Genomic DNA, 15,440 nt, shown 5'->3' with positions numbered 1-15,440 from the left:
CATTGTTTTTGGTCCCAGTGAGCAGGGCCCCTCTACCCAGGGGTCCAGAAACATGCCTGTTGGTGGCAGGCTGCCTACAACCCATTCAGTGACCACACCAGAGTTGGTAGGTCTTCAGGGGACACTACGAGGTGCCCTCTGAGTACATGGTGTAATAATTCCAAAACTGGCATCAGAGTGGGTTTATTAAAGAGAGTCATTTGGTACCAAACACTCCTGGGTTCAGAGAACCTATCTTGGTGCGGGGGAACTCGAGTTGTCGAGTTTCCAGCCCATGTACGCTCTATGGCTTCCCTGACACTTACAATATCTAAGAATTGAGTTAAGTATTGTAGGGGCATATCGTCTCACGCAGCTATCCCCTCGCTTGTAGTATAGTGCACCCTGCCTTAGGGCTGTAAGTCCTGCCTGAGGAGGTGACTTACCTATACCCTAGCCACTGCTTGTTGGCATGGCACACAGGCAGTGTGCCATGTCGACTTTGTCATTTTTCACTGTGCCAAAGCATGCAAGCTGCAGGGGCAGAGGCATGGCCTTGGTGAGGGGTACCTAGGAGACTCTCTTCAGTTCCCATGCCCTCGGTACCCTGGGTACCATTTACTAGGGCGTTACAGGGGGCAGAAGATTCCAATTGTGGAACAGTTTTAGGGAGGAAGCAGTGGCAGAGGGGACCTGGGTGGCAGGGACCCTGTGCACTATAATAATCCTTTTCCAAAAAGTGGGGGCTAACCATGTCAAAAGAGGCACTTTCTAGGTGCTTTATCTTAGTTATATTAAGTCTATCTATTGCTCCGGCCTGCGCCTCGAAGTCCCAATCCTGGTGCTTGAGGCTCTACTGCGAGGAATCAGGGTGTCCATTGCTCTGTAGCGCCTGGAGACTCCACAGGTCATCAACCAGCTACAGCAAATAAGGCCGTGCAGATATGGGTTTATGTCGTGGCCACCACAACATAATAAATTCCGGAAATCTGTGCTGTGTCTTTCTCCTGTTGTCACACGCCGTTGCCTCAGTGTTTCAAGGATGTCACCGCCCTTTTCAATAGTCCTGCACTGTCCTGTGGCACCACGCTGCACCTCTGCTCCATCACACGCCCTGGGAGGGCTCCCTGCAGTGCCATGTTCTGAAGGCCTGGGCTTCTAGCCACCAATAGCTGACACCAAAAGCTTTACACACCCTGGGAGGTCTCCCTGCCATGTTCTGAAGGCCTGAGCTTAGAGCGGCTGGTAGTGTGAAGCTGATAGCCCATCTCCTTCACATGCCCCAATAGGTCGCCCTGCAGTGCCATATTCTGAATGCCCGGCCATCTAGCCTCCTGAAGTCGTAAGCTTCCAACTCAGCTTCTTCAACCACCCTGCAGGATCTCCCTGCAATGCCATATCCTCAAGGCCTAGGCTTCTAGCCACCTGTAGTTTCAATCTATTAAGCACTTGCACTTTGCACAGAGAATAGATACGAGCTGTCTTACGTAAAAACACAACAAATACGGAGACAATTCAATGGGTTACTGTGGTGACATAAAGTGAAATGAGTGACCTTTCAAATTCTATAACAATATCATAGACATAAATTCTCTTTCCTTTTCCGGTCTTTCACTCTAGCATATCTTATTTCCATTAATTGTTAGCTATAGTGAACCTGGACATGAGATAGTTTTGAGTCGACGTTTCGACCCGGTATTTGTAGTTACATCACGTAGGGTCTTCTTCAGGACAAAAGTGGACTAAAGACAGCCCTTGTTCAGTTAGATTTCCAAAGGAAAAAAGACTCATCGTAGCTCGTATGGAGCTTGTCAAAAAAACATTTTAACAGATGGGGATCATCAATGTGCCTTCATACATGAGTCTGTAAATTTGATCAGCTGTTTTCCAACTTGCAGCTATATACCCAGCTGGTTGTGTGCTCAACCTCCAGGGCGTATAAAGGAAATCTTTCATGATTCCTCCTCTCACCATCAGTATTAGTAGAGGATTTCCAAGTCCATCAAATTAGGGGGCCACCCGCACCTCCTCGAATTGGCAGTTTTCGAGCGCCTCTCTCCTTCAAACCGCAGTGCCATATTCTGAAGGCGCGAGCTTCTAGCCGCCTGTAGTTTGAAGCTGACAGCCCATCTCTTTCACATGGCCAAAGAGGTCTCCCTGCAGTGCCATATTCTGAAGGCCTGGGCTTCTAGCCGCCTGTAGTTGCCAGCTGATAGTCCAGCTCCTTCACATGCCCCAGTAGGTCTCCCTGTTATATTCTGAATGCCCGGGCTTCGAGTCGCCTGCAGTTTCAAGCTGACATCCCTGCCGGCTCTCGATTCATATCACCTGCTGCCCTTGGTCCTTTCATGCCTGACCACTTCCTGAAAATGTGACAGCACAAAAAGACCAGAAGGTCACTCCAGCGCTAAGGAGCGGAGAAGAGGAAATAGACTCACAGCACCAAAAGGCATCCGATATATGTTTATTAATCTGGCATCCACCCTCAGATTATTCACAAGAAATGCTAAGCTTGACCCTTAATAAGCTGACAAGAGCTTTGTGCTGTTTGGTAGACCCCCACACACCCTACTGGTGTCATGCTTCATCACTGGGTCTGATCCTGGCCCCTAAAAACCAGGATGGGCTCAGCCATATTCCAGGGAGCACTTAGGATATTATCCTGCTGGGGCTCCTAAAATAACAAGCATTTGCAATGCAATTGGTCTTGCATTTTTGAGAGGTGAAGCTATTGGCATTGTAAATAAAAATGCCTTTTATTTATCTGTCTTGATAATTAACATATAAATAAAAGGCATTGTCATTTACATTGCCAATAGCTAAAAATCTTGCAAATACGAGACCTATTTAATTTCATAGAAACGCCCACCATTGTCACAGCCTGTTTGGAAAGTGAAAGCGTGCATGGCACGCCGAATGTTGCAGGAAAGCATGTCGTGCCTGCAGTAGGAGAAACTCATTAAAGAAAATAGTGCTCACAGACTAAATAAGACATACCGTGTAACAAACAAAGAAAAAGGGCCAGACCTCATGGGAGGTTGCAAATGAAGACAAGACGGTGCTAAGGAGGGACTAACAAGACAATTAACGAATCAGAAGCCAGCATTTAGGAAGGACAATGACACAAGCCAATGACAAATATGGGCGGAGAGTGGGCGGGGCATCAAGTCCATACTCAAATACAGCATGCCTCGCAAAGCAGTGAATGCTCTGCCCAAGCTCGACCTTAAAATAACTCAGAACACCTAGGTACCCCTTTATTAATTGTGCTCCGGATATAATTAAAAGTATATTAGAGGGGGGTGTCTATCTAGATAATTATCCTACACCCTGCATTTGAGTCAACATGTTTCAGCCCTAATGTGTAATGGCTGTAGGGTCCATGGTTTTCCTCTGCCCCTGGGCCATATGTACAAAAAAAGAAAGTTTGCAATTTCCTAATTGCTAATTTTTGCGATTCGCAATAAGGAAATCGCAAACAACTATGTACAACAGTGTCTCAGATACAGTTTGCGATTCCCAATGAGTCGCAAATGGACCTGACTCGTCTATATTTATGAAGCAGGTCGCAATTTGCGACCCTTTGGGAATGGCTACCATCACGGGGATGGTGGCCTGTTGGAGTTCAGCAGACCACTATGTCTGTGATTGCTTTTTAAATAAAGCAATTTTTTTTAGTAATGCAACCCATTTTTCTTAAAGGAAAACAGGCTATGTTGCAAAAATAAAAATGAAAAGTCTTCTTTTCGTTTTTTAAGAGTGGGCAGTGGTCCATGAGACTGACAGTAAAGTGCTTCATACATCTGGCCCCTGAATCTAACACCCTGGGAAATGTCAGTTGGAAAATCTCACAAGAACTACTTAAGTTCCGTCAAGACAACAACACAACATGCATCATATCTACCATGCAAAGGACAAAATCGCCCTCTTTCCATTGGAATTTCCGTCTTGGGTCCCTGTATTTTAAGGACAGTGTGCTACTCGGCACACCATCACCTTGCGATCGCAGACATGACACCCTTGATGAATGTGTGACTACAAGGGCCAATGGAGGCTAATCTCTATTCCTCTGGTGTGATGACCGGTCACCTCACAGGGACATTGAAATGTAGTTTAATCTCTGTTCCCTGCATAGGATTTTACGAGTGTTCTAGCCGCGAACCGTGCCTTCTTTCTGTACAACCGAGTGCAGCTCCACCTGAACCGTATGGGCATCTTCATCTGCCGGCCATCTCTAGCTATGACCTCAAGCGCTAGAGACAGCTGTGGGTCCAGGGAGACCATGATAGCACCTGCCTGCCTGGGGCTCATTACAAGTGGTCACTTGGCCTACCCAATCCTGGAAAGGCCCTGCGATGACAGGAGCAAGAGTCTCACCCATGAAGTGGGCAACACTGGCAGCTTCGCCACTTGACTCTGATCCTCTCAACTAGCCGGTCTGTCCTCCACAAGAAGGGAAGAGATTCGACACACCCCTAAGTGGAGGTAGTTACCATCTGTATACTACAAAGGACATTTATGCACAACACTGGCACATCCAAATCCCTACTTTCTGCACAGGCACAGCAGGGAGCCTACTAGTGTCTATCAGCAGAATAGAATCCATAACCCATCTGGAAGCAGAGCGACAGCCTCAGCCGCCCCTGCTGTCCTTCCATGCACAAACAGCACAGCAGCACCGGTCCATATCAACTGCTTAACTAGTCCCACTTGGGGTCACCAGTCCATATCAACTGCTTAACTAGTCCCACTTGGGGTCACCGGTCCATATCAACTGCTTAACTAGTCCCACTTGGGGTCACCGGTCCATATCAACTGCTTAACTAGTCCCACTTGGGGTCACCGGTCCATATCAACTGCTTAACTAGTCCCACTTGGGGTCACTGGTCCATATCAACTGCTTAACTAGTCCCACTTGGGGTCACCGGTCCATATCTACTGCTTAACTAGTACCACTTGGGGTCACCGGTCCATATCAACTGCTTAACTAGTCCCACTTGGGGTCACCATGCGTGTCGGCATCCAGTCTCCCACATATCCCCACCACTCTTGCACCCAGTGTCAGGCAACAGTACATAGATAAAACTGCTTGCGGCACAGAGCATGTCTGAAGCTACAGAAACATGTTACGGGACCCTCCTTCCAGGCTCTGGGATCACACCTTCCCTGGAGCAACCCACACTGAGTTCTGTGACAGCCCGAGGCAAAGCTAATGAGACAGGTGCCCAATATATGCCTTTCCACCACCTGAGCTTTGAGTGAGAGAGGCATGCATCCTCCCAACTGACGTGCTTGATTGGATGAGAAGGTTTCCTCTGGGCTGGGGCTGCTCAGTTATAAATCTTGTAATTGAGAAAGGCTCCAAAACGCAACAAACAGGGAAGTGGTTATTTATCCGTCCGCCGGACAGATAGTGCATCGTCTCTGCAATTTAGTCAACGACCGGCCAAATATCTGAAACTTCACTGTTTACCCGGCCACAGGCTAAATAATCGAGATCACTCGATCTCTTATTGGCAACCGGATAAATAGTGTAAAGCAGGTCTTTATTAAGCTGGACATGAATAAAAGAACAAGCATTTACAATGCAACGGTCTCGCCTTTGCAAAAGTTAGAGCTGTTGGCATTGTAAATGACACATTTTTCTCTACGTGTTGTTTTTGAAAACAGATAAATAAATAGCATTGCCATTTACAATGACAATAGCTTAATCTCTCGCAAATGTGAGTAGTGAATAATTGTAGTAGAGTTAGTAGTAGATAGAGTGAGTAGTATAGTGATTTGAGAGTAGTAGAGAGTGAGTAGTACAGAGTGAGTAGTAAAGAATGTGTAGTAGAGTAGTGGAGAGTAGTGGTGAGCAGAGTAGTAGAGAGTAGTAGAGCGAGTAGTAACCGGGTCTTGACACCGAGGTTCTGGCTAACTATAGGCCAATCTCGCTTTTACCTGCACTGGCGAAGATCACGGAAAAACATGCCCACGGTGTCCTGTCGAGCTTTTTGGAAGCGAACAATCTGCTCCACTCATCTCAATCGGGTTTCCGTCCTAATTTTAGTACGGAAACGGCTCTGTTGGAGGTCACTGAGATTATTAGGGAGACTCTGGATGTCGGCGGTAGGGCCATGCTGGTCATGTTAGATCTGTCGGCGGCCTTCGACACCGTCCCCCACAAGGCGCTTTTAGCGAGGCTTTATGACATCGGCCTCAGGGGGACGGTGTTCAGGTGGTTCACCTCTTTCCTTGAAGATCGCCGCCAGACGGTCTGGGTTTCCCAGAGCTCCGCCGAGATGCCGCCACTGGGAGTTGGGGTTCCACAGGGTTCTGTGTTGAGCCCCACGTTATTTAACATCTTTATGTCCCCTTTGGCGGCCTTGGTGGAGGCTTATGGGGCCCAGATCGTCTCTTACGCCGACGACACGCAACTCCTCTTCACTTGCGGGAAAGACCAAGAGTTTGATGGAGAGAGAATCCGGGACTGCCTCGCGCGGGTCTTCGACTGGTTCCAACGGAACAGTCTGAGGGCCAACTCGGGCAAGTCTGAGATTTTATTCTTTGGAGGTGTCGTCGAGCCGGACTGGCAGCATTGGTGGCCGTCCGATATGAATCCTCCCGCTCAGTCCTCCCGAGTTGCCAAGAATTTGGGCGTTAAGTTAGATAACCAGCTGGCGCTGCGAACCCATATTCTCGGCCTGGCCGGTACCTGTTACGGAATCCTGAAGATGCTCCGCAAAGTTTTGCCGTTGTTGTCGGAGGAGCACAGGAGGATTACCGTTCAGGCTCTAATCGGCTCAAGGCTGGATTATGTAAACGCCCTCTTTCTTGGCCTCCCCGACTATCTGGTTCAGCGACTCCAGGTGGTGCAGAACTCTGCCGCCCGGGCAATTTTTGGCCTTGGCAGACGCGCACATGCCTCGGGGTTGCTTCAGAAGTTGCATTGGCTCCCTATTAGGAAGCGGATCCTATTTAAATCCCTGACCCTGATGCACAAAGCTTTGCATGGATCAGGGGCGGGATATCTGCAGCGGAGACTGCACTTTTATCATCCAGTCCGCTCTCTCCGCTCGGAATCCCTCTTTAAAGCTGTGGTTCCACGGGTGAAGAAGGCTCGCGCTGGAGGGCGATCCTTTAGCTGTCGAGCTCCCCAGATGTGGAATTCGCTTCCACTTGCGTTGCGCAGTACTGCCAATCTGCTTCAGTTTAGGAGGAGCCTGAAGACTTGGCTTTTTAATGCTTAGCTTTTTCTTTAATTAAATTGTTTCTTTCTATTTTTCTTTTCATGTTTTGGTTTTAGCTGTGTTGTGTTACCTTTTTATGAGTCACTGGTGGAAAAGCGTCGGGACACTCCTAGTGAGTAGCCGTACGCTATACAAAAACAACATAACATAACATAACGTAGTATAGAGTTAGTAGAGTTGTAGATAGTGAGTAGTAGATAGAGAGTGATTAGTAGAGTGTGAGTAGAGTAGAAGAAAGTGAATAGTACAGTAAGTAGTAGAGAGTGAATAGTAGAGTGAGTAATAGTGAGTAGTAGAGTGGAGGGTGGAGTTGGAGGGTGGAGTTAGAGGGTGGACGGAGGAGTTGGAGGGTGGAGTTTGAGTTGGAGGGTGGAGTTTGAGTTGAAGGGTGGAGTTGGAGGGTGGAGTTGGAGGGTGGAGTTGGAGGGTGGAGTTGGAGGGTGGAGTTGGAGGGTGGAGTTGGGGTTGCAGGGAGTTGAGGGTGGAGTTGGAGGGTGGAATTGGAGGGTGGAGTTGGGTGGAATTGGGTGGAGTTGGAGGGTGGAGTTTGAGTTGGAGGGTGGAGTTTGAGTTGCAGGGTGGAATTGGAGGGTGAAGCTGGAGGGTGGAGTTTGAGTTGGAGGGTGGAGTTGGAGGGTGAAGTTTGAGTTGGAGGGTGGAGTTTGAGTTGGAGGGTGGAGTTTGAGTTGGAGGGTGGAGTTTGAGTTGGAGGGTGGAGTTTCAGTTGAAGGGTGGAGTTTGAGTTGGAGGGTGGACGCTTAGCCAAGGTGCAGGACTATCCTGGCCTCTGTGCCAGCAATGCAGGGCACGTGCGGAATGGCGCTGGGGGGCACACACTCACGCACCCACCATGAGTTAAATATAGCCAGCCCTTGGCCGTGGCGAACAATGGGCGAGCTTGGGTTACACGGCAGCAGGCTGAAGCGGTTTGTTGTGAGCGGAGGGGGCGCGGGCGGGGCAGAAACACTTGAAAGGTGCGTGAAGAGCAGTGTTCCCTCTAGGTCGCGCGCGCGCGTACCTCCCCTGACATCAGCGCGCACCACCTAGCGTGGAGCGCGCACACAGGACGTCCCTAGAGAGTCGCGCCGCCCGCCGCTTTTAAAAAGCGAGCGGCGCGATCATGAGGCACTTTTCCGTGTGGCGGCGGAGCGGGCGCGAGGAGTTCAGGTAAGGAGGCGGGAGGGCTGGTGGGGGCTGGTGGCGATTGTGGCGCTTACTGCTGTGTGGAGCGTGTGTGGCAGACTGTGGCCTTTTGTTTAAGTATTGCTGATAATCAGAGCCCCTTCACGGGCTCCGATTAACAGCAATAATTAAACAAAATGCCACAGTCTGCCTCGCGCTTTACTAACAAAAGCGTAGACACTTTCCAAACACAGCAATTTTCCAGAAGTGAAAGGTGCTCAGACATCAGCGTTCTCCACAACTGCAAAAGTGTGCGGAGGGCAAGACCGATGCCAGCGGGCAGGATGCGGGGGCACTCTGCTCGAAGTGAATGGTGAATGCGAGTGGAGGCATTGTCAACACAAAGTTCGTGTCCTCGAGAGGCAGCAAGCCCCGTCCTTTTCAGACTGGGGGGGCGTGTTTTTTTACCTTCCAGCCATTGGAGAAGAGGGGAGAAAGAATGTCAAAAACACGCCCGCCAATCCAAAAAGGACAGGGTTAGATCCAAAGAAGAATGTCACTGGGACCTCTTCTCCAATGGCTGGCCACCGTTTAGGAGGCCAGCCAATGGAGAAGAGGGGCAGGGTTAACCTCGCTACTCAAAGTCAATAAATCTCGCGAGCTCGAGTGCGCATGTGCGCAGCCAACGCCACGCAAGACCTTAAAAGGGCTCAGGGCAATGGCAGGGTGGCGGCCATCTTTTAATGGGAATGCAGCATTGGAAAATGCAAATGTGCAAACGAATGTACAAAGGTATAAAACATTTATGATAATATAAAGAAGAAATGTAGGAATCAAGCTTCTGTTTCAGGAGACTGAACATATGGCCTACAAATTTTGTGCTGCAGTCTGTTTTCTTCACTTATGAGAATATATTGTTTTTGTGTTTTTCATGATCTTCCGTTTGAGGTTTTCTTATGGTTGGGATCTTTTTGGGCTTCTTGCAGAAATCCTTGCACTAGTTTTGGGCTTCCTTTTAGTATTCCTATCTTGGCGTACAGCAGCATCAAACATGGAATACAGAGAGATAGGTGGTATTGGGGCCAGAGAGGGAAGACCACTTGTAGAACCAACTGGTGTTTGAGGGGGGTCACAGTGCTTTGGCAGGCCTGTCTAGTCAAGAAATAGTTTATTTCCAAGAAATAGATTCTTATAGACGTATTACAGACTTTTCTCACTTCATAAAAATAGACAATTCTAAATAGCCTACAACAACCATACATGGTTGTATCATTCGACCACACATACTTACAAATGATACAATTACAACCATTTGAACATAACAAATTCTCCATATGAAGACTCAATAGAATCGGCGCCCCAATATCTCACGTTTAAAACATAAAAAAAATATATAGAAATTTGAACAATAGCAAACAATTCATTTTACCCCATTAGGCATTTATAAAGTGCACTGTGAATAGCAGCTTATGTCAACCGCAGGGATCTCTCTTAATCATGCTTCTGTTAGGGACATATTTCCCGTCTTATAAACATATTCCTATTTGGAGATCCTCTCACTGCACTTAACATCTCCTTACTAAGTACAAACACACACATGCCAGCCCAGATCTTAAGATTTAACCCCTTGCATGCTGCCGCGATTCTGTGCCTGTGCGGAAAAATCGCGAGTGGGCGGGTTTATGACGGCCCCCAGCCGTCCTCAGCACACGAGCGCCGTAGTGCATGACGGCTGGGGGCCGTCATCAGCATGCAAAGGGTTAAGAAGGGGGTAATAGCACCTGATCTTCTTTATTTTACACAAATAGCTCCATACCAGACTCTTAGGCCTGGAACCAAGTCTTGGGTCATTTCCCTCATTTGGATCCTGTATTTTCTAAACACAAGTTGAAGAACCTTTTTCTTTTCTTCAATAAAGAACACACAATCCATCGTAGGTGGCTCTCTGAATATTTCCTGCCTCGCTTACAGGGGCACTGACCATTATTCTCAGCAACTTCTGGTTTTAATCCCTTAATACACCACCTTGGGTCAGCTCCCACCCTCAAGCGCAAGACTTCATTAACTAAGCGCTTGTCCAGAATTCCATACAGGTAACGGAAACAGATCTGAACTCTCCAGTGAGGTTAAGAAAGGAATAACTGAGCTCTTAACTTTAAGGTAGCGAAATCCTCTCTCTAACTATTTTTTAAAGCACTTTGCCTGAGACTACTCTTTTATATGGCTGATTGATTAGAACATTGGAATGTTGGGAGCTCCATTGAAAACAATGTAGTGCTCCGGGCTTATAATGGCTGGTATAAGCCTGGAGCTCCAACATTCCAATGTTTCTTTGTTCACAGCTCTGGCTGTCAACTAAGGCTTCAGGGAGCCTGAGGGGATTCCAATCCCCTCACGCTTCCATAAGGCTTTGTTCTTTTTTGTTAGAACATTCTGCCCTCTAGTGGCAGAATGTTCTAATAGCCTTATAGCCCTTCGTAGCTGGGCTATACCGGCTATTAAAGTCCCTCTCCCTTGTTAAAGGCCCTTGTCTTCGGCTCGGGCCTTTAACGCTGGAGATGGTCTTTAATAGCTGGTTCACCCTCTACGGCGGGCTATAAGGCTATATTCAACCTACTTCCCCATCTTCAGTGCCCATCCCCGGGGCCTCCAAATGCTCTACCATCAATGTCACAGGGTTCCTTTTTGCAGAGGAAATTTAACATCATCTCGGGGAAGATTTGTACTGACAAATTGTAGCCAGGGGCCCCATCTTTAAGAGAAAAATATAAGCGCTTGGCTCAGGCATCCGCCAGCGCACTCCAGTCTACGGTTCTAGCCAGTCCTGAAGTACGACACAGGAGGACACAGGACGACACAAGAGGACCCAAGGGAGAGGGAATTCAGGCAGTCACAGGGCATAAGCCGCACTGACTCACTAGGACGGTCGCCTCCACCCCCAGGCCTATCTGCACTGTAATCACCTAGTGTGCCTACCTCCACTTTAACATCATCTACCACTTATTATTAGTAATTCTGGCCAGCTTTTAATGGTTCCACTGATTTTTCATATCACATCACTTCCATATTGCAATTTTTTTTTTTAGGAAGTGATGAGGAATTACTGGGAACCACAGTCAACTTATATCAGTACCACTCGGCTCAACTTTGAGACTTTTGGGTCGCCTGGGCTGTTATCATTTCTCCAGGGGACCACTGCAGCCGAACCAACACACTCTGGCGAGAACAGCGTTGCGAGCAGTGACCTGCAGTGTGTAGTGCGCCACACCCCTGTATGAGCAGAGTCCCCTCTACGAGCAGCATCCTCTGTATGAGCCGCGTCACTCCCATCCTTTCAACGAGCAGCGTTCCTCCAAACTGACAAGTACCATGCATGAGGGGTTAGACTAACGCATTTCAGTGCAGGTTTCCACATCGCCATACTAGTCACGCATAATTACAGCTCCTCATCCCCACTTGCAATGATGAGGAGCTGATATTTAAGTAGATAGCATACTTCGCTGCAGCGGCTGCTTTCTGCTGCCACAGGCAATTTTACGCGGCTGCCGGGTCTGGAAGTCCCTTGTTGCTATGGTCACAGTCAACTTTAAAAGAGAAGTTGATACTTTCTATCCTGTTTCACCAGGCGCAGCCAACAGTGTAAAAAACAAAAAAACAAACTGTGAGTCTAGATGGGGCCCGGCCTCCCTGGGCCACGTGGTTCAAGCCACGACCCTGGCGCCACTAAAATAAACAGCAAGTGCGCCAGACCCAACTTCACGTGGATTTGGCGGTGTCGTTGTCAACATAAAGCTTCTCAGGTCTCCACACACTGACACAGCTTATTCATGTGTGGCAGCAAAAGTTGCCATATTTCGTAGTGAAGCGCACCGCACCTGTTCATGCTTTGAGCTTCTGAAAGGTGCAGTAGGTGAGTGACCTTCTATTTTAGGTGTTTTAAGGCGGTTTCAATTTTGATTCATTTATTTATTTTGACAGATTTGTATAGCGCGAACAAGACCCTTGCGGGTATCAGAGCGCTTTACAAGGCACATAAAGGTGATTTGACTAATACATAAGAATACGATGACTTAAGCAAATACATTCCTGGTCAAAGTTATCGACTAGCACCTATCAGCAGGTATTTATAACAAAGTTCAGGTGAATCTAGCTAAGAAGATCGCTTTCACGCAGGGGAGGAAACCAGACTGTCTCAATATCTCCCTTTAGAGCTTCTCATTGTTCACAAGGGTGTAATCTGCCTCTTTCCATGCTTGGTTTGACTTGAATGTCACTCATACGTACACTGAAACCATGGAATGTCACACACCAGCATTCTGAAAACTTGGCAACTATGCTTTGGGACATTTATAGGAGGTAAATCGAGTGAGACACAACAATAGCTTTTTTGTGCAACGGAGGAAGTGAAAGCTGCACACAGATAAGCAAAGCATCTGGGTAATTCACAGGAGGAATGCCTGTTCACTCAGCTGCCACCTGAAAAAAACACATTTTCATATTATTCACTGAGAAAAGTGGGTTTCAGGCACAGATGCCTTTTAGTCCCATTTTTACATTTTTTTTTTGGGTTTTATATAGTGCGAATTAGCCCCGATACATGGGATATTAGAGCGCTTTACATAGCATTAGTTTAGTTACAGAAGGACGCGTTCATTTTTGTAAGGCACAGGGAGATTAATGGATTTGCCCAGAATCACAGGATGTTGAGGGTCGTTGCCGTGACTTGAACCTGGATCCCCAGCTTCGAGCTCGACCGATCGACATTTTAGTCACTCTCCTCATATATATCAGGAATGGTCACTTCGTTTCTTTTTTTGTTTTTAACATGCTAAGGAGTGATTTAAGGGTGTCCTTTCCCAGAGAACAATATTGTCCATCTGTTCATGCCTTAATGTTCTACAAAGGCCCAGACATGATTCTTAAGTTGAACTTTATATGTAACGGTCTATATTCATTTTTAACATGACCTCTCTTTCTTTTTGCATTTACTGTTTAAAGTATGTATGGATAAGGACAAGAAACTTGGGCTTAAGGAAACTAAAACCAAATATTTAACAGGCCAGGACATTAAAGAACAAGCTACTTACCTTCAGTAATGCCTTATCTGGTAGAGGCTCTATCTAGCCGCTGATTCCTTACCTTTAAATAATCCTCAGGCATCTGATTGGCTACGGAAATTGTTTGAGCAGCATACTGCGTGCTTGTAGGTTTCTTCGTTCGGCTCTGTGTTTGCGTTATCTGTGATGGCAGTGCCTATATAGGGGTGCAGAGGTTACTTTAAGTGACCTTTCCACGCCAGAATCACGTAGATACTAAGTTTCCTGATATACCAGTGTTCAGATACTAAGGACCTCATAAGCGTACCTTGTAAGGAGAAATCCGTTCGCAGAGCGGGGAGGATGGCAGGGCCGGTAAGGGATCTGCAGCTCGATCTCCACCAGACGGGTAGGTACCTTGTTCATCTGACAGAAACTTCTAGCTGTGGAATGTTTAACTTAGAATAGGTACCTAAGCAATACCTCCCATGAGGTGGGTCTGCGAACAGATTAGCCAAAACGTTTTGTAGGGCCGAGCGTGCCAAATCACGTCACAACAGACCTGACTGTGCAGGAAGTGGCGCTTAGTAAAGGTTTGCAGAGATGCGCACTTTGCAGCCTGACAGATGTCCAGGACAGGGACTCCGAGCTTACGCAGTGGTCGCAGCCTTGGCTCTGGTGGAATGAGCTCGCAAGATCTCAAGGGGTTGCTTCCATGTCCATGTACAGGAATTTATATAGTGCAAATCACCAAGCGGTTTCTAAGCGCTTGCTTAGGGAACCCGTCCTGGTATTCCCCTGTGAGATAACCCCGGCAGGGTATCCGCAAGGTGAAAGCCAGGCATCCCGCCGCGAGGGGCCGTAGTGGAGATTAAGCAAGCTATTGTCCAGAGTCGCAGAGTGTGATCCCGTGAATCGAGTAGGCACCGGAGTGAGAATTGTCGAGTCCATGGACATTTTAGGACTCAAGACCCCGCCGAGCTGGGAATTGAACCCTGGTCCCGAGCTGACCTCTGCTTCCAGGTCTGCCTCCTCTAACCAGTGAGCCACACTTCTCCACTCGTGGCCAAAGTGTAGCAGTGTTTAACGCAGAGCTCAATCCATTGTGAGATGGTGCGTTTCTGCAGGTCTTTTCCTTTCTTCACTTCACCGAACCCCACAAACTGTTGATTGTCAACCCAGAACTCTCTGGAACAATCCATGTAGAATGACAACACTATTCTTGGGTGCAGTCTGTGGGGTCTTTCTTCTCCTTTGGAAGGGTGAGGGGGAGATAAAGGTAGGAAGGCAAGGTGATAGTCCGGCCTACATGAACGGGGTCCCAACTTTTGGAATAAAGGAGCACAAGACCTCCACACCAGTTTGTCCGGGTAGAGTGTTGTGAAAGGAGAGTGCACAGAAAGTGGAAGTCGTTCACTACCCCTCTCAGATGATGTAATGGACACCAGAAAAGCCATTTTGATGGTTAGTTTAAGCTTTAACTGAGGTAACTGATAACATCAGAATGGCCCTGGACAATGGTCAGGCGGCACTTCTGGTGCTGCTTGACCTGTCGGCGGCATTTGACACCATCTCGCACCAGATCCTACTGGAGAGACTTCAGGACATTGGAGTACAGGTGCTTGCACTGAAGTGGATGACGGACTTTCTTACTGATGGAGCCCAGACGGTCACTCTGGGGACCTTCAGATCAAAAACCACCAAAGTTACCCAAGTGTGGAGCCCCACACTTTTTAACATCTATGTTACACCCTTGGTTAAACTTATGAGGAACTTAGGGCCAGATGTAGGAGCCTAAATACCGGTCGGTAACGGCCGATTTCGGCCATTACCGACCGGTATTCAGGAATTGGCATGTAGGGGCCCTATTTTACCGATTCGGTAAATTTACCAAATCAGTATTTTTACCGATTCGGTAACTTGCAGATGTAGGTGGGACTCTTCCGAGTCCTAAAGGCCTTACAGATTCGGTATTTTACCACCCAATCCAATTGGGTGGTAAAATACCGAATCCAGGTGTGCATGCACATGTGTGCATGCACACCTATGCCATGTGACAGACAGACATGCC

Source organism: Lissotriton helveticus, chromosome 8 (assembly GCF_964261635.1).
Source record: "Lissotriton helveticus chromosome 8, aLisHel1.1, whole genome shotgun sequence".
Classification (NCBI taxonomy): Eukaryota; Metazoa; Chordata; class Amphibia; order Caudata; family Salamandridae; genus Lissotriton; species Lissotriton helveticus.
This window is presented reverse-complemented; position numbering follows the sequence as displayed.